We start from the raw sequence: 20,622 nt of genomic DNA, 5'->3' as shown, positions 1-20,622 counted from the left end.
AATCGTTGATGGTGTTAAGTGTCCAAAGTGTATATAGAGTAAGGGGGTTTTCAAAGTGTGTTGCTTGAGTGGGTAAGTACAAGTGTTATTTTGATTGGTTTCCTTCTCCACTCCCAAAAGAAGGTGGTGCCCCAAGTAGTGTGCGTACCTCTTTACGAACATTTTGTGAGGGTAGGCCCAGTGGTTTGGGTTTAGAGGCCCCATTTCAAAAAGCTCGCCCTCATAAAGTGGTGCCCCCACTGAGGAATATATTTCGAAGTTACCTTAAATTTTTTAGTGATGAACAATGGAGTTCCCATCTATCCATTTCATTTTGCACAACACATTAGAGTAAATGTTCACATAGATAGAAAAGTCTTTTTCCAGCAACGCATTGTTTTTATGTTTGGTGCAGAAAGACTTAGAGAAATACTGGCATCACCCAATCCAATTATACTTCCAATCATCAATTATGAAACTTCTTTTGATGTTCACCTTTTCATTTTGTTTTAAAGGTAGGAACAAGGAGTGGTGAAGGGGTGCTCAAGGGCCATATGAAGGAACGAGGTCTTCAAACCAACAACGAGGAGTAGCACATGAATCACGATCAAAACAATGAACCTTTTAGGCCTATTGCTCGGCAATCCATTCATATAATCATTGCAACTAAGTTTAGGTTTCAATCTATCATAAGGAGGATATTTGGATCCACTCGCCTCAATGAAATCAATGCTTCAATTAATCCATTTATTCTACCTATGATAAAGTATGAATTAACAATGGATGTGTACATCTTCATTTTAATGTAATCAGATTTATAGTGTCAATAATCTTGTGCGGCCCGTAAGAGAAAAGTTTCTTTTAAAAAAAGAGATTTCAAAAAGCCTAAACAAAATGTCAAGTTCTTTTCCCACGTTCTATGCAAGAAGTGGGGAAGATGCGCAAGAGTTTCTTGACAAATTGGAGATGGCACATCTCATATCCAGGAGAGATGAAGAGGAAGTAAAGCTACGAGCCTTCCCGTTGGTTCTAAAAGCAGAAGCTAAAGCATGGTATGAGACCTTGCAACCCCAAATCAAGTCCAATTGGGAGAGACTACGAGCAAGCTTCCTCTCCAAGTTCGGGCAAGGTGATACTTCTGAAGGACTATGGAAATGTCTTATTGGACATAAGCAGGTATCACTTGAAGACTATCCCTCTTATGAAGAAAACTTTGTCAATCTATGGGGTAGGTGGGAGGCTACATTAGAAAATCATGGTGGTGCATCTAACTTTCTAAAAAAAGAGAGATTCATGGTTGGCTTGTATCCACTTTTAAAGGCTAAAGTAGAGCTAAAATTCCTATCCACCTTCGAAGAAGCACGTGAGGTAGCCATCATCAAGTTTAGAAAATTACACTTCCAAGCACATAGAGAAAGGGGTTTGAATGAAGTGAGTGAGAGGGAGTCTTCACAAACCATGGAAGAACCATTTAGGGCCCCTCTTGCACAATCTTCACAAATAGGAGATAGCGCTCAACAAGAGGTTTTACAAAGGCTAACTCAATAGCTTGAGAACCTCACTCTGAATCTAGTACAGGGCCTACCTCAACAACGACAACCAAGAGAAGGGAATCGCAATCAACGAAGATAAGCTCAAGAGTTGCGATGTTGGAATTGCAATGAAATGGGCCATGGCATGTACAATTGTCCACATCCAAGGCGACTTCCGGGAGACATATATCCCCCCAGACCGCCTCCTCTCATTGTGTAGCAAGAACTAGCTCAAGGCCCACAAATCCTTCGTCGACCACCACCACCAACAAATATACCTCCCGTCCCACATGAGGAAGAAGAAAGAAGAGTCAACATCATCAAGCTAGAAGAGGTAATAGATGATCATACTCTAAACTTTGATGTTATGCCGGCAGAAAAACGCACAAGAGCACATGATAAGGATGAAGACATGAGAAGTGAAGGAACAAATTCAGCCAGAAGGGACAAGAAGAAGAAGTCAAAGATGGAAGAAGCTGAAAGCAGCAGGAAGAAAAGATCAAGGCGAAGGGAAATTGGTATCAACGACTTCCCATTGGGAAAGGAGCTAGAGCCCTACAACATCCTGGAGGATTTACAAACCCAAAAGCCAAACATTTCATGGCCTCAACTTCTACACCTATCAGCCAAAGTAAGAAGGCAATGGCCAAAGTTGGTAAGTACAAGAATTCCAAAAAGGAAAGCAAATCTTTCCATTAAGGTTGTGGCCTCAAAGCTACAAAAAGATGTGGAACCCATTGTGGATGCTTACATAAGGGGTAAAAAGGTGTCTAATGTATATGTTGATGGTGGAGCTCAAATGTGTGTGATCACGGAAAAATCAATGAACAAGTTAGGGCTTGAAATTACAAAGTCCTCTAATTGTCAAGCTAGGCTAGCCAACAACTCAAGTGATGAGGAAGCATCGACCAGTGCATCAACCAGTGAAGAGGAGTCTTCTTTGGAGGTAATGGGAATTGTATTCAACGCCAACACTCAAGATGTTCCTGTAGAAGAAAAGCCAACAGACAATCACACACGAGGGGATGAAAGATGCCACCACCTTGAAGAAGGATTTGAGAAGATGCTTGCAAAAGATATTACTTGTGAGGAGAAGAGGTCCTACATCAATATGTTAAGGAGGTATCCCAATTTGTTTATCACCGACTACTGACAAATAAGAGGTGTAGATGTAATAGAGCATCGATTGAATTGAAACCAGGGACCAAACCCATGGCTCAAAAGTTAAGGCGACTAGGATCTGTGCAACAAAAGGCTCTCCTACAAGAAGTGAATCGACTCTTGAAGGTTGGCTTCATCTATCAAGTATCCAACTCCGAATGGGTATCACCTATTGTAGTCACTCCTAAGAAGAATGGTAAGTGGAGGGTCTGCGTGGATTACAAACCCCTCAACGCTGCGACAAAGAGGGACCACTTCCCTCTCCCTTTCCAAGATGAAATTTTGAATGAAGTAGCAGATCACGAATGCTACTTTGTGTGTGATGGGTATTCAGGATATTTTCAAATTAGAATAGCAGAAGAGGACCAACCAAAAACCACCTTCATCACACCTTGGGGATGTTTTGCATTCAGAGTAATGCCTTTTGGGCTCACCAATGCTCCTAGCACCTTCACGAGATTCACAATATTTGTATTTCAGCCATTCTTTGGAAACTCTATAAGAGTCTTTATGGATGATTTCTGTATTTATAGTTGTAGATCACTACACTGCCAAAAGGTTGAAGAGGGGCTTAAGAGGCTCCATCAATTTGGGGGACAACTCAACCCAGAGAAGTGTCATATCGGTGAATCTAAGGTGGTTTTGCTAGGCCATGTGGTTTCTTCACAAGGAATTCAAGTGGATCCCTCTAAAGTAGAGGCCCTTTTGTCATTATCTCCACCAACAACAACTAAGGAGCTAATGACCTTCAACCACAAAGTGAGGTACATGTCTCGCTTCATCCATCTCCTAGCAGAAGCCATCGCCCCTTTGCATAGGTTGGCAAGCCAATCTACATTTGAATGGGGGAGGGAACATGCAAAATGTTTTGAGGAATTGAAGGGAATTTTTAGCTCTCTCCCAATCCTAATGCCACCAGATCCAAAGGAGACCTACTATGTCACTCCAAGTGTAGGTTTCGAAGCAATTGGTGTTGTTTTGATGCAAAAAGATCCTAAAACACCATACATGAGGCCGATCTATTTTGCAAGCAAGGTGATGACTCCGGGCGAGAAGGGATACACTGAAATGGAGAAAGTGGTCTTTGCAATCTTGTTTGCGGTAAGGAAGTTTCGATCGTATCTTCTCCCCGTGCCATTTGTTTTTCTCACCTTAGAGCACAATCTGCCATATGTAGTACAACACATGAGCCTCTCATCTAGAATAGCAAAGTAGGTGCTTGAACTCCAAGAATTTGAATAGACTTTCCTTGTAGAAGATAGCACAAGAGCAGGACTTGCAGACATTCTCACCTACAAAGTGAGAGAAAGGGAAGGATCATGACTACAAAGAGAGGAAGGCTCAAAACAGTTCAAAGTGAAGGAGATTGATAATGCCCATACTTTATGCTTTGACGGAGCTTATCAACGCTAACAAGACAAAGCAGCAGGGGGAATCATCATTTTGAACCCACAAAAGGAGGTAATGGTTAGAAAAGGTATCACTCTACCCAGTGTTCACTCTAACAATGAGGCTGAGTATGCTGCTCTAACCCTTGGGTTAGAAGAATGCAAAGAATTAGGTATACAAAGACTTATTATAAAAGGTGATTCTTTGCTATTGGTTAGGCAAATCCAAGGGACTTGGAGGTGCAAGAATCGTACATTGTTTGAGTGGCTTAGTAGTGTAAGAGCTTTGATGAAGGGTTTTAAAGCAACACAGGTACAACACATTGTGAGAACTTATAAGAAGGAAGCAGCCTTACTCGCAAATGAAAAGCTTCAAATGGCGGTAGGAGGTGTGAAACTATATGAACCCAAATATCAAGGTCAAGAGGAGCTAAAAGACATTATCTTCTTTCTACAAGCAGGTGAGTGTCCCAAACACTTAGACAAGGTGCAAAGACATAGACTAGTTAAGAAGGCCACACCTTACCAGTTGATCAGGGATGATTTATATCACAAAGGGAAAGATTTGGTCTTGAGGAGAGTACCAGGTGTGCAAGAGATAGAGAAAATTCTTCTTTCATGTCATGATGATGTCTGTGGTGGTCACTTTTCTCAAGATATTACAAGTAGGAAGATTTTACAAGCAGGGTTTATTTGGCCGAGCTTACATCGTGATGTCCAATATTGGTGTAAGGCATGTAAGCCATGCCAAATTGCTGGGGATAGACGACTAACATATGAGCCTCGAGTCCCAATAATATCTTATGGCCCTTTTGAAAAGTGGGGTGTGGATGCAATAGGTCCCCTACCTCGTACTTCTACAGGGAAGGTTTTCATCATCATGGGTGTTGACTACATGACACGATGGGCGGAAGCAACAAGCACAACCCGAATCACAGCTGAAGAGGTATCAAAGTTTATTTTTGATCATATTTGTAGTAGGTTTGGAACACCCCTAGAAATCTTATCAGATCGAGGCCCGGGTTTTAGGGCTGACCTTCTGAATGATCTCTTGAGGAGGTTAAAAGTGAAACACCTGCATTCCACACCCTACTATCCTCAATGCAATGGATTGGTGGAAAAAGTGAATGGAATGATATGTAAGATCATTTCTAAGCAGGTTGTGGACTGGCCTAATGATTGGGATCGCCATTTGACGGCTGCTCTTCGGGCGTATAGGACATCTTTCAAGGTATCTACCCAATTCACCCCTTTTCATCTAGTTTATGGACAGGAGGTACTTCTCCCCATTGAGGTAGATCTCTCAAGCTTGCGCGTTCTTGCAAGAGTGGCAAAAAAACCAAAAGAGGTTCTACATGAAAGGATCTTTGATCTCCAACGACTTGAGCTAGATAGAGAAGAGTCCATTGATCACTACATCACCAAAGCGACAAGCCAAAGGGATAAAATCAACAAGAAGCTCAAGGGGAAAGGATTGAAGGAAGGTATGTTGGTTCTTCGCTATGATAACCGACTTGATACTCGACTCGAAAAAAAGTTTTTGCAAAGATGGGAGGGACCTTTCATGATAAAAACAAAGTTTGGGAATGGTAGTTACAGATTAGCAGATTTATCAGGAAAACTCCACAAGACCAGAGTCAATGGATGGAGATTAAAGCCCTACTTTCAACGTATCAATCCGTTGATAGGCAGTCATCTACCTACATCGTGTAAGCTCCAAATTGACATGGCTCCCTTCGGCTTGGCAAATGCTCCACCTATTTTTAAAGCTTTGATGTGCAAAGAAGAACCAACCTTGGAATCTGAACATACCCAAGGCAACCCTCCCATCTCCGATTTATGGGATTGAGGTAATGAAAAGAAGGTCTAATGGAGTAAAAGAGTGCATGACACTCCTCCTATTGAAAAAAAAAAAGTGGAAAAGGAAAAATGACAAAAAAAAAGAGAAAAAAAAAGAAGAAAAAGAAGAAACACCGTCCTCCTAAAGATATGAATATCTCTAGTCTTGGGGGAGGGCTAATATGAGTGGCATAAAATGGTAACCATCTTTTTGCCACATTTGTCAGCCTACTCAACGTCCTCTTCCTCATATGTGTATATATTTTTCTACGTTATTAAGTTATCTAGAGTAAATTCCCCCTCTTCGTTTAACCTTTGTGGCGACACATACATTATACTCTTCCCAAAAATGTCACCTTAGTCATATATTTATATTACCACCCTTTTCTTTTTTGCTTTGTAAATAGAATAAGCATACAATAACCAACTATATACCCCCAAACTTTCTTACCTCTTGTGAATTAGTAGTAGAAAAATAATATATCCATCTTTCACCCCATATAGATAAATTCCCATGGAAATCAACTCTCCACTTGTCTTTACCAAAGATTATGGTCCCTCTCTACAAGTCTTCTATGCCCCCTATATAGGTGGCCCAATATCTCTTAAGAATATACATATAGTTTCTCTCCTTTCAAAAAGACTCCAATTGTATATTCTTTTCACAAGCAAATAATATTGGGCCCTCCTCTATTTGTTTAAGCATCATAGCCTTTTGAAAAAGCATGATTCCCCTTGGATGCATATAAGCAAAGGGCCTATACAAGAAGACTTGGAAGCAAAAGGTTCCCTAGCCTAGTGTGGACCTTCCAAACCGAATTCCTTGGTGCATGGGCGTGAGGAACATTCCAAATTCATATCAAACATGTTGAGAAGGTCAATTTTGCCTTTTGAAGCATGTAATTCCGAGCTACAGGTAAAAAGTTATGGTCAAAATAGTGTAAATCTGTCAGATTCGCAGCAAAAGGGAACTGTAAATCAAGTAAATCAAGAGGGTGAGATCTTATTTTTCCCTACTCATCTTCTAGAAGAGCAATGAGTGTTCAAGGTCACTTGCATGTGATGGGACCAACTTAAAGATGCTTTCTAAATGCCAAGACAGACAAGTTGAGATACCCCGCAGGAGCCACCCGTAGGGCCTCATGGTGGGGCCCACCTACATTATGCACCCCTATGGAGTCTTCATGGTCTAAAATGATATTTTTGGTGAATAAATAGTCCCTTTTATGTCCAATATTCAATGAGTGGTCAAAGGACACTTAATTAGGTCTAATCACTTACTCTAATTAAGTGTAGCATAATCCCACTCCTACACAACTATAAATAGCCCCCCTTGGAGAGACTCAAGGACACACACCTATATTTTCAACTTCATGTTGTTTCTTGATCAATAGTAAAGAAAACCCCAACTCTCCCTCTTTCACATCCTCCCTCCTAACCCTCCTCTTTGGAGGAAGTGCAACTCTATTCTCCACTCTTTCCATTCTACAATCTCTTACTCCATCAACCCAATAAATCATTTGTAGCACCTCAATAACTTGTAAATACATCATGATCTCTCTCATGGTTATGTCAATGATCATGAAATCATCTTCAAAACTTTCAAGTGTCGCAATTCGTGATGGTTAGCCAGCGTCTGTCCTCCCCTTAAAAGGTGTGCGAGAAATCAAGTAAGTGTTCTATTCTCAATTTACCATTGGTTTGTTTCTCCACACTTATTCAATTGGTCTAAAGAAATTTCTCACTCCAACTCTCTTTTGCTTCATTACATATGCATGTGGCTACCTCTCATGGTGATTTTATTTGTGTCACGGCATTGCATAGATGGAGATGAGCTCTCTATGCAAAGTGTGTTAGTTTGATGTAAGTGATTCTCTTGTGTGTTTGAGAGGCAAGTCTTGTGCGCATGAGTTTTTGATGAGTTCTTGAGAGAGGAAGAGTTTGGATGTATTATGGGTATTCTTATGGGGAGAAGGTGAATGCTATTCCACAAATTGCATATTTCATTTTGATGCACGGCATTGGGTTGCATAATCGTTGATGGTGTTAAGTGTCCAAAGTGTATATAGAGTAAGGGGGTTTTCAAAGTGTGTTGCTTGAGTGGGTGAGTGCAAGTGTTATTTTGATTGGTTTCCTTCTCCACTCCCAAAAGAAGGTGGTGCCCCAAGTAGTGTGCGTACCTCTTTACGAACATTTTGTGAGGGTAGGCCCATTGGTTTGGGTTTAGAGGCCCCATTTCAAAAAGCTCGCCCTCTATAGCTCTATGGCTACAGTGGAGATAAGGTCTTGTATATAGATTCAAAAGACCATAAGTATCTAATGAGAAACAAAAGCGTCATAGGAGCCAAGATCCTATTGATCAGAGTAAGTCCAGATCCAGAGAACTCTCAGGTGCTCACAATTTCAGTGGAGCCATGTATTGCAAGCTCAAAGATGAAGTGCAGATAGAAGTTCAAGAAAACAGATGCAAGTGGTTATCGAGATGTTTGCACAAGCCAAAAAACCAAACAGTTGGTGCATATGCAATCAGGATCATTGTAGATGGATTATAGCGGTCGGTTCTATAATCGAGAGCCAGAAATGGAAGATCCAAGAAATCAACCAATTGAAGACAATCTAATTGGAGAACCAGTGAAAGGCAATGCAAAGGTCAAGATGGAGCAGTCTACAGCCTGATGCTCAATGTTTTGAAAGAAGATGTCGACAACTTGGCAAGCACAGAAGCAGAGACTTCTCAACAAGAGCTTGAAATGATATAACCAATAGACATACCACCTGTAATGGTGTATTGCTCACATTGTGGAAGAAAACGTGGACATTTTCCAGAGGATTGTCTAAGGAGCCCGGACAACAGGGACATAGCAACTGCAAAGCAAAGTATGGAGCAAACTGAAAATGCAAATCCCGATGTAAGTGCATCTAGCTCGTCATTTTTGGTGCAATCTAATATTATTGCTTTACCATTAGAAGCACCAGTAAAAGCACGACAAGTTCAAAAGCTGCATTAAGGTGCATGAGCACCTAAAAAGCTTAAATTGGAACCGTTCAACAAAAAATTCCTGCGTGAATTTAGTCAGAGTATACAATTAGCACGAAAGGTCAAAAAGAGTGTTGGGTTTGCAAGTGATTCTGCATCCACTGCCACTAATGTGCAATCATTCATGAGTCTAAGGGACACATCAAAGCAACAACTTTTAGCATTATATGGCACACATAATTCATATGCACGCTGTTTATCTAGCAAAAAATTAATGACTGAGTGAAAAGTAAGTTTTTGCATTTTTAAAAGTGAATTTACACAAAAATCTAGGGAGGCTTTCATGAATAGGTTTATTTTTAAAATAGGGCATATGCACAATGGTAAGGAAAACTATGTCAATGGTGAACCAATAAAATTGACATATTTAGGCAAAAGTAATTCACACTTGTGTACAGCTATTATGCATTGAGGATACAAAATGAAGGAGATGCATGTATTGATGATGCAAAATGAAATCTCCAACAAAGACCAAACCAACAAGAAAGAAAGTGAGGAGAATCACAATATAGCTAATGAATTGGAAGATAATGCAGTTACCACAAGTCATTCTGATTTAGAAAACAAAATATCAGGGGCATCAATGTTGACTGGAAATGGAAAGGATAATTTTTTGTACTTCCTCAATCGACAAAGGAGCCGATGACTAAGATACCTAAAGAAAAATGAATTAAAAAAAGTGCAAATATGACCAATGCCAATCTTGGTAAATAAGGATAAATAACTCATGTTAGTTGAAGACCAAGATTGCATCAAAGACAAGATAACTGGATGTTATTTGACATAAGCTGTGAAAGCTGTGAACCAACAACAAACAAGGAAAAAAAACGTGTAAAAATAGAGACCAAGTAAAAACAAAAAAGAAAAAAACAAAAGCAAAAGTTGTAAAAATCTGTGAACGAACAACAAACAAGGAAAAAGAAACCTGTCAAAACAAAGATCGAACAAAAACTGGAAAGGAAGAAACAAACGTGAAACTCTTTAAAATCAAGAGAAAAGTGAAATATCAAGAATTCAAATAGACACTCCAAGAATTCTAAATGATAGTGATGGAATTTGAAAAGAGAATCAATGCGATCCGTGTTCCATCCCACTACAATAAATACGTGCTTCAAGATAGGAAAATTGTGACACAACAGCCTGTGTGAGAGTTAAGAGAGCCAATAAAGTTTTCTGATGGATAGGAGTAAAATAGCATCCTAAATTGTTGTGAACTCAATACCATTCAATTTAGTTCTTGGATTGGATGCAATTATTTCTATGAGATTCTTAATTCCAACACTTCATGTAGCTAAAACACTTGAATGGCATATAGATGAACTGTCTGATAGACTTGAAGAGCTTGAAAAATAAATGACCAGAGACTAAGGACCATAGCATATATCTATACTCAAAAGAGGAAAAAATAAATAATTTTTTGACTCAAAGATTATCACAAAACAATTTAGAAAAGGAGACCTAGTACTGGTGTACTCACTGAAACAACACATTCCAAAGTTTAAAAAAAGGGAGAATGGGTCATTTGTAATTGAAGAATTATCTCGGTAAAACTTGCAACATTAGATGGTGATATCATGGCCAACTGGATTAGTGGTGGTAGATTAAGAAAGTGTCATTTTCCACTAACACACAAGATGTTAGGAAAATTACATGCAACTAAGGAACACAAGCTAGAAAACCATAGGTGATTGAGCAAGCTTGAGAGGAAGCTCAACTTTGGATTCTAAAGTGCAAACAACTTATGTGTCCAAAGCCTATACCCATCAAAGACATTGAACCAGTGCTACCAATTGATTCTATACAAGATGGCATTGATATTAGAATTGAGAAGAATTTGTTGATCATTTGTACTCCATTGCATGAACATTTTGCACGACACTAGTATGTCCACTCTTAGAAATTTCACAAATTAATCTTAGACTATCATTCATCAAAGGATTCTACTCTTGCATAAACCATCATTTAATCTTGCACAATTAATTAAAGAAAGTTTTAGATTATTTTTCTTAAAAATCACAAGTTGATGCATTCTAAATGTTAGTGTTTACTACTCATGGTACACACTTAAGCAAAAGTCATTGTGTAGAGCATATGCATTGTTCATTTCAAGTTTGTCTATTTTTAAGTTTTTTTGCAACTATGAAGAAGGGGGGGAGTAAGGGGATAGCTTCATGGAAGTGATGATCATGTTTCTTGAACATAAAACTCCCATCTCTTCCATAGAGATACCCCATGGATGGCAAATGATGCAAGAAAAACAAATGGGATTCGTCCAAGACGGGGTTAACTTAAAACTTACATCAAGACAAAACCTTAGCTCCCAAAGAGACTCGCTGTTTTCTTAAGGTCTTCTTTGAGTAAAGATTAAAATGAACTAGGAACCAAGGGATCGTAACTCAAGAAACTTAATCTAAATTTAAACTAGGATTAAAACTTTACCGAGAAGATTTGACGTGGATAGTCCTAGCATAACATAGAATATTTAAGTGTGAACTTGTCTTACATGTTTGGAAAAAGGCCGACGGTGTTTACCTATGGATACAACTAGGGATGGTCCTTTTTGGCTAGGACTGATAATTGTTGGTATATGTTTTGAGCTCACGTTCATTCAATGCCTTGGAAATGGGATTGGATCGGAGTGTGTCCCGATCGGGTGGTGAGACCCGTGGATGCGTCTGGAAATTGGCATAGTCCGACTAGATCTGATGTCAACCAGAAAAGGAGGAAGGAAAAATGGATCCATGAAGGGATCTAATATTTTGGAGAAGGATGTGATTTAATTAGAGAACTCTTCTAATTTTTTGGTAAAAAGGAACCTTGGAAAGGCTAAGAACCTAAATGGGTTATTCCGCAATTGTTCTCATTAGTCAGACCTTTGCTCTGCTTCTCGGATTATTGATTTAAAAGAACCTAGAGTATATGATTTTTGTAAGCTTGTCCTACACAAGATAAAGAAAAATAAGAATTGGAAATTGTGTAAAGGCGCCGCCTCCACACATGGCAGAGGAGACATGATACCCAAGTCTTGGGACGAGGATAGGGATATGCCTAGATAAGTATATGTGATTGCTTTAAAGATGACTAGATAACTTTAATAATACTAAAGGAAAAAGGACGTAAAATATTCTATAAAGGAAAGAGGTGGGAATGACCTAATAAATGCACAATTTCAAGGGTATGCAACAGTTTGCATGTTGTTTTCAAATGCTTGAAATGTATTCTTGGTTTGACATGATTGGAATACTGTTTTCTAGTATCATAGTACTACCTTGGGAAGGTGCATTTACCAAACGGTTAGGTGGGAGGGTGGATTTTAGAGGGTTAATTATTGGCCAAAAAGTTGAACCAAATTTTATGTTTTCCATTAAGTTAAGTCGAAAACGGGGAAAGGGATTCGGATCTACGGAGTGGGGATCACACTTGGGAACAAGGGACTCGTGTAGTTAGTGAATACACTTATATTAGGGGAACGCAGTGACGATTGTGCTCGGTCATAACCGGGAAAAAAGCGTCAGTGACCTTGAACTAAGGGTGAATTAGCGAACTCCCACGAGTTTCCCTTGGAAGGTTGAGTTCAAATTTAGTTTGATGGCTTTCATTGGAAACTTTTGAATGGATAAGAAAAGATATTTTGGGGTAGGGTTCCATATGAGAGGAAGTGAATGTTATCACCTCCCTTGAGTTGGCATCAAAGAGCAAGAGGAGTCCTGTCTTGGTGTCGGTCTCAAGCGGGAGGGATGTCAGGAATCGTGGTGTATCCATTTGGAGATGGTGCAACCAGCGGTCCCTGGCATGGGCCTCACATGTTCTTTCAAACTCCATTGTGATGCTATCCATCCCATGTGTTTGTCTTTCTGTGTTGATATTCTGTCTTTAATCCACACTGGATCACTGACTTTGACTAGAATTCTCATGACAAATGCTTGCTTTACTTTCTTTTGTTTTTCTTGAGTACTTAGGATGAAGTACCTTTACTTTTTTGGGTGGCTCCCTAGAGGTTTTGTTTGCCTCAACAATTGACTTGAAATTTCTAAAGCCTAATTTGCTTGAAGAAGCTGATCCATGAGGGTTCTTTGATGTAGAGGCATATGATGTCACACCTTTTGTGCTAGTCGATGGAAGATCCACATTAGATTTACCTTTGTCTATAAGATGTGTCTTTGATTCTTGTGGCATGTGCAACTGCTAATCCAACATTAATGATAGAATAGAGTAACATCGATGTATCTACTTTGTGGGCCTTGTGATGGTCTAGCCATTGATGTCTAAGGATGACAACTGCAAGCATTTCCTTTGAAGGATTTACCTGAAACTTTACCAACTCTTCATGCTTCTAAATACTAAGGGTAGCAACCATTTCTTTTTGAGTTGTAGCCATACATCACATTGCTTTACTATCCTTTTTGCATGGTGTGATATCGAGTATTCTTTGAATGTTTTTGAAACCATATTGCACTTTGCTTCTTTATTCAATAGAGCATTGCATTTGACGCTTGCTCCTTCGCACTATTGAGGACTATAGCTATTCTCATTGATGGTTCTCTGAGGATGGGCTATAATAGATTCATTCATTTGAAATGAACCATCCTTCATGATCTATCACTGGGCATAATTCTATGAGCTTGTATGTGGGCTATAATAGATTTATTCCTCTAAAATAAACCATCCTTCATGATCTATCACTAGGCACAATTCTGTGAGCTTGTGTGTGGGCCTTTCAAATAGTGGTCCCTCCACTTCACCTATTCCAGAATCATAGAAATTAAGCAAAAATACCTAAGTTAACTTGTGTAAAGGGAGAATTTTCAATATCAAGCACACCAAATTCTTCACCTTGATGGAACTTCAACAACAAATGCAACAACAAAAATATGCATAAAAAACAATATGCTATTCAAGAAATATTTTGAGGGGTTCTTCAAAAATAAGGTGTAGCTATAAAAGAATTTGCATGAGTGTAGGACTCTACACCACTCCACTATTATTAAGCTAGTAGACTTTGACTCTTATGCTCGTCTCTTCTAGCATGAGTGACACGACTTAGATAAACTCAACTCTTCCAGCTTGAGCACAAGCCTAATAATTATGACTCTTATCATAGATTTTATTAAGACTTGAAGCTTTCGGACTAACGCTTTGCTTGTTTCGTGGCTCAACAAGCCAACTTTGACTATGCCAAAGAGTGTTGACTTCACTTTTTACATTGTTGTGCTTATTGCAAACATTATTTCAGGTACAAGTAAGCTTGAATCCTCAACGAGTGGATTATTTATAGACCAAGTTGGCAATGAAGGTTTCTTTTTCCATAATTTTTTAATCACCTTTGAACTTGCACCTATATTGGATTCGTTGTCCTTCTTTGACTCTGAAGATTCTATTATCCATTTGATTCTTGAGTTGGGCATGTTGTTAAGAGCCTTTGATGTTGATGTTAGGACTTTGTTGGCATAAGGTCTTGTTGATATACCTTTGATTTTTTGGGTTATTCCAACGAGTTTCTATTTGGTTTAGTGAATGACTAAGACGTTCAAAAGCTTGAATTGCTCGAGGAAACTAATCCATCATGGTTATTTGATGATTCATTTAGTACCTTGCCTCTTTGTTTTCATGAGTGAAATGATTCATTTAGTTCCCTGATTTTCACCTTTGCACATATCTTTGGGAGAGATAAACCCTAAATTGGGGGAGAGAGAGAGGGGGGGGGGGGGGGGGGGGTCTACAATGAGTGGGAAAGAGAGATCAAGCAAGTGCTTCATTTGGTGCACCCATTCTCCCCTTGGCACACACAGAATATTGTTGGCAACTTACAAATTCAATAGGCTTAACGATTCAAAAACATAATATCAAGCATTTAAAGAACTCAACCACTGCTTATGAGAAGAAAATTAATAACAAACAAAAACTTTGCATGTCCAATTTAGAGCGCTCCAAAAGTAAACATCACATCCACCGTCATGCAATACCAAAGAAGTTGGTTGTCAACAATTATGCGATGCAGGCAATGATAAATAAGAAAACACCAACGCATGCATCCCACATCTACTACTCTCTCCATATCGCTAGGGAGGCAATGCAGTTGGCCACATGGTTCAAAGAGGTACATATTGCATTTGCACTGTCACGAGTTGCTTCATTTCTTGCCTACTCGATTTCCAGCAATCTCTTTTCCCTAGCGTCTTGACGTGCATACTTTTGGTCCTCTAAAATTTGCAATACCATTGCCAAATTCTTCGTCAATGATTCCAGGAGCTCTTTGATGTTGCTTCAGTTCACCTGCGAGCGTCGCTTTCTCTTGATCCCTCCCGAGATTCCTTCTGCTGACACGTCACTAGACTCCCCACCATTATTTGCGGTAGGAGGTAGTGTTTGCTTCTCTCATGTGCTGTCACCGTCGACAGGCATGGTGTTGTTGTCTTCTTCGTCGCCACAGGTGAAGAAGTTAAGAAATTAGGGTGAAGGTAGCAGTGCAACATAAAATAGCTGCGAAAAAAACAAGGACCAAAGAAACAATTTCCATTGGGACATGCATACCTAGGGGCGTTGTGTCATCCTCCATAGAGTCAACCAGCAATCCCTCGATTTTGGCATTGTGATACTCGCCAAAAAACATCTGCATTTTGTTGTAGAGTTGGAATGGAAGTCTTCTAAGGCAATCCTTTTGTGCGCCGCTCGGTTTGATTCATTTACCAGTAACTAGGCCACCTTGAGGGAATCTTCTTCTCGTAGTGATTGAGCCTATTGAAGAGGGAGTGTACTTTCTCCCACTTCAATTTGCATTGGGCCTTATTATGCATGACGCCTCTTGCTTGGCAAATCGCAATAGCCACTTACGAACGGTCCCAAGAAGTGCTTTCATAAACCCCTCCTTCACTCTGGCGTACCTATACTTCTTTCTTTGCCTCGACCAAAGTGATGATCTCGTGAAGCCGCCAATTAGTTCGTGCAGTTTTTTATGGAGGTGGGGTGAGAGATACCTCTCCCCAGGTATGTATGCACAAATACACAATTTACTTTTTTTTACAATATTTCAATATACATCAGAGTTGTGAAAGCATTTTCATAGAGAGGAGTTCTCAGCACGTGACCTAGCATGGACTTTAGGCCATGAGCATGGGTGCATCCAGAGGCACCTAGCGACTAGTGCTACATCTGAATGGGTGGTATGAATGAAAGCGTACTCAAGAAAATAACATTGTGGAGGGTGAATATATATGTACACCACATTGCGGAAATAGAGAGAGAGAGAGAGAGAGAGAGAGAGAGAGAGAGAGAGAGAGAGAGAGAGAGAGAGAGAGAGAGAGAGAGAGAGAGAGAGAGAGAGAGAGAGAGAGAGAATAGTGGAGGGTGAAATAGAGTGCACAGAAACACAAAAGAATGACAAACAAGAATCTTTAAATGCTCCATCTAAATAAACAGGAAACCATGTATTAATACAATAACAAAATCTAGGTATAGAATAGCATAAAAAAATATAGAATGACTAACAGAGCATCGGACCCTGTATAGGGAGCGAGCCATCCACTTCCACTCTACTATGGACAGAGAGAATTTCACTTTGCCAGGAGCGAGCGAGAATACCTCCAACCTACTTGGTCCAAACATAGGTTGAGACTTCTTCACCTCCCTCCATGAACCCAAGCTCTGAAAGGATCCCAAATACCAGTAGGTGGTAGGGTATCAACACCAACCATACCATTCTAGGCACCATGCCTCTTTGATGCCCAACATGGGGTGTTTAGACAAAGCCAAGGCAAGATCCCCGATGCATTAGCCATGTAGGTCGTTCAATCCCTGATGCACTATTGTGTAGATGAGCCTTTAAAAAAAAAAGACGTAGGCACCTTAAAAAAAAAAAGACGTTGGCAACACCCCCGATCTAGTAAAGCCCTAGGTCATTGACCCTTTTTTTTGTCTAAGGCTAAGTGATGTAGGTGATCCTAGCCTTGTAGAAATGCTGCCATGAGAATCATAATACATGAGTCCAATCACAATAGCATCTTCCATATGCACAAACAATCTTTTCCAAGTAGTCAGATTGTGCAGGGTCTCTACCCTTATACGTCCACCATAAGGGCCATCAAAACCACCTCATGATCCAATCCAAAATCATAAACCATAATCCAATCACATAATAAGGGTAATCACTCTACCCAACTCAAGGTGATGCACATCCATATCCTGCAAAACCACTTTAGCACATAACATAGCTGCAAAAATTTTGGTAGCATTTCGACAGCACAACCATATCCCAAAAAAAAAAGATCCAAGAGCCACGTCGATTTACACAACCAAAATCACAACCGTAATCCATGAGGGATCTCAGCCCTCGATCATAAACCATTTCCATACTAAACCAACTTCCACACTTGGAGTTTGACGTGTCCATTGCAATCAAAGTGAGCCGAGACACATGGCCCTTAACACATGAAATTTTTATGCATAAAATAAGTCCAACTAGCAACTATTCATGATATCAAAATCCAATTTTGACAATATCCAATCATGCATGGTAAGTGATTCACTATGATCGCACCTCACCCCCTAGCACGTAGAGCTAGTTTTTACCTAGAAGGGTGGAAAGCAATATACACATGCACATGAGGTGTCCACATCCATGGTTCCATACATCACATGACATAATTCCATCAACATAAACATGAAGCAAAACAGCTCCGTCACTGTGATCAACCATAAACCATAACCTCACATATATGCAAAAAACATCTTTTTACCATGTTTTGGTGCAAGCATAGCATGCAAATGAAAGTATTTGACCTCAAACCAATGCATCAATCTCAGCCCCATAATATATACTAACACCTTATCACATCACTCTGCCCATATGAGACTCATACAACAAATGACAACACAATGATGCAGCCAAAGTGTTTCAACCATAGAAGACAATACAAACAAGTATGCTGGCAAGTGCATGGCAAAGGGATAAAGCAAGTGGGAAAGACCTGGACAGGAAAGTGGTAGCGGTTGTGCATGTTTGATGAGGTTTTATAGGTCGAAAGGCCTCCAGAATGGGCCCAAATGGGTTGGCAAGTAAAGAAGTTCAAAATGCTGATTTTTTTATTTGGGATGAAGAGCTTGAAGTGGTCTACAAGCTGGTCTAGATGTCTCATCAAATGGAGCTACAGGGTGAAAGGTATCGCAATTTGAATCTAGAGGTGTTTGTAGATCCAAGACGGACAATGCAAGTGATGACTTGGTTAGAAGTGAAGTACGTTGGCATTTATGGATCATCAATTGGAGTCTTCGTTGTAAAGATACAGGCATTTGAAGTTTTGCCATGGGCCGATTCTGAGCCGGTTTGACTGCATTGAAGAGCATGCCAGTTTTGAAGCTCAACAGGGTTTGCAAAGGGAGTGGACAGTGTATGGAGTTGACAGGAAGTGACAGCTTGTCAAACGGATCCTATATCAAAAAGTTATAGCAGGATGGAGTTGGTAGCAATTACCTGGGCCTAGCAAGGTGGTGCCAGATGGTTCTCTTTCTCTCTCTTTCCCTTGTTGGATGTTGGTGTCATCTCTTAGCCACCATTGTAAGTATCATTAAGAAATAAGTTCAAACTTCTCATGCTTTTGTGTGATTTTTCTCTCTCTCTCTCTCTCTCTCTCTCTCTCTCTCTCTCTCTCTCTCTCTCTCTCTCTCTCTCTCTCTCCCCCCCACCCCCACCCCCATCTCTCCATTTGAGGATATGCTCGCTAGTGTTTTTTCAAGTCACGTTGTGTTGGTTTTGTCAAATATCTCATGCTACAATGCCTCCACTAGCTAGCTATCCCTATCAAACAATCTGTGACATAGACAACTCAATTGTGCCATGCATATCACCGTGTTGAGTGTGCTCCTCCTATTCCATGTATCCTAAAGTGTTTTCTCATTGGCTTACCTAGATGGTGTTTTATTTCTATCGTCTTGGCCGTCTGTTTTCTGCAGCCTAGCCATGTCCCAAGCTAGGTGGTTCCCCCTATTGTGTATCTCCCATGATGAGTCCATTGTGCATAGTCTTGGTGTAAAGGCCACCGTGTCTGTTTTGCACTTTTGTCCCTCATTTTCTGCCATGGGGTTAGACAAAATTATTAGATCCCCATGTTTCATCATCTTTCCCATTCTTGATTACTACCACTCTTTTGATGTAAGCATCTTTATTCTATTCTAACCTTGTGCTCTTTTAGCACTAACTCTAGTTTTCCACCCATGTATAAACCTTTACAAATCACTAAGTCATTCCAAAAAAAAAGGTTTGTGATTGTCTACTCATTGATTTAATACCATGGCAAGTGTCTCTTTTCCCACACTTAGTGGCATGAAGGGAGAAGATATCACCATTGATTTTCTTGATAACTTTGACATCACTTGTGTGGTTTCCAACAAGGATGATGATATTTCATGGCTACATATTTTCCCACTACTGTTGAAAGTAGAGGCCAAGTCTTGATACAATGCTTTGCCCCAAGTTACCAAAGATGTATATGACTTACTACGTGTTGCCTCTGTGAAGAGGTTTGTTGAAGGCACAATCTCAATGAATGTATGGTAGCTGCTGATAGAGTTGAAGCAGGCAGGCCTGTTAGAGTATGCCACTTACAAACCAAAGTTTGTGGATTTGTGGGAGTGATGGGTTGCCTCAAGGGAGAAAGGTGAAGGAGCACCTAATTTCTTCAAGAAGGATCGTTCCATTGTTGGCATGTGGTTGATGCTTAAAGAGAAGGTAAAGGGGAGATTACCTACAACGTATGAGTTGGTAGTGGAAGCACCCGCAACTACCTTATTGAAGAATCACAATGGGGGGTTTGTATTGATTACAAACCTCTCAATGCAGCCACAAAGAGGGACCATTTTCCTCTCCCTTTCCAAGATGAAATTCTCAATGACGTAGTGATAGCCGTTTTTCGGCTCTCCGTAATTGCCAAAGTGAGTTAACCCACCCTACCAAAATCATCCAAACACTATGGCTATCCCTACATTTTCACTGTATATAGGTGTGTGTGAGTTAGGGGACTTTTTCCATATCTTCTTAAAAACCCTCAGCTAGCTAGTCACTGGCTAGTTGAGCCAAAAAAATATAAAAAATATAAGTATATTATGGCCCATTTGTGTGTAAATATTTCATTGTATATAGGGCCTAAATAAAAGGATTTTTCATAATTATTTTGGTATTTATTTAAATATTTCTACCTATGGTGTGTTATTTATGCTATGTACATTGACTCACCATTACCATATTTTTTCTTACCATTTTGCATACTCTTTATTCCATATAAAAATAATTTCATGCAAGCTTCTCTTATTTTTGGTGTAACTCCATCCCAACAAAAATCCAAAAAAACTAGTTTTATTTATGTGTATATTTTTTCACTATTGTGATTTTTCCTTCCTACATCTATTCTCTTTAACTCTCATAAATTAGAACACCAAAAATATTCATCTTTTTATGGTAGACTTATAATGAGAGAGATTTATTTTGATCCCTTTATATTTTTTCCACCTATATTATTTATATTTGACATGTACATATTTTTTTAGACCCCTCAATATTTGATTTTCTTAGTTGTACTATTCACTTATATCATGATCTCAATAATATCTTCAATTATAGACCTACCAAATAAGATCAAGGGTATGTGGAATGCATGCATGCACCATGGGGAGCTCACTCTTGGAGGTATTCAAAAGA

At 39.6% G+C, this 20,622-nt stretch overlaps 1 pseudogene; it reads right to left on the bottom strand.

Annotated features, from left to right (window-relative positions):
- Window positions 1-14,978: 14,978 nt before the first annotated feature.
- LOC147433132 (uncharacterized) lies at window positions 14,979-15,552 on the bottom strand (annotated as a pseudogene).
- Window positions 15,553-20,622: the final 5,070 nt, after the last annotated feature.

This window comes from Adiantum capillus-veneris, chromosome 20, assembly GCF_014529385.1.
Source record: "Adiantum capillus-veneris isolate H3 chromosome 20, ASM1452938v2, whole genome shotgun sequence".
Classification (NCBI taxonomy): Eukaryota; Viridiplantae; Streptophyta; class Polypodiopsida; order Polypodiales; family Pteridaceae; genus Adiantum; species Adiantum capillus-veneris.
This window is presented reverse-complemented; position numbering and strand designations above follow the sequence as displayed.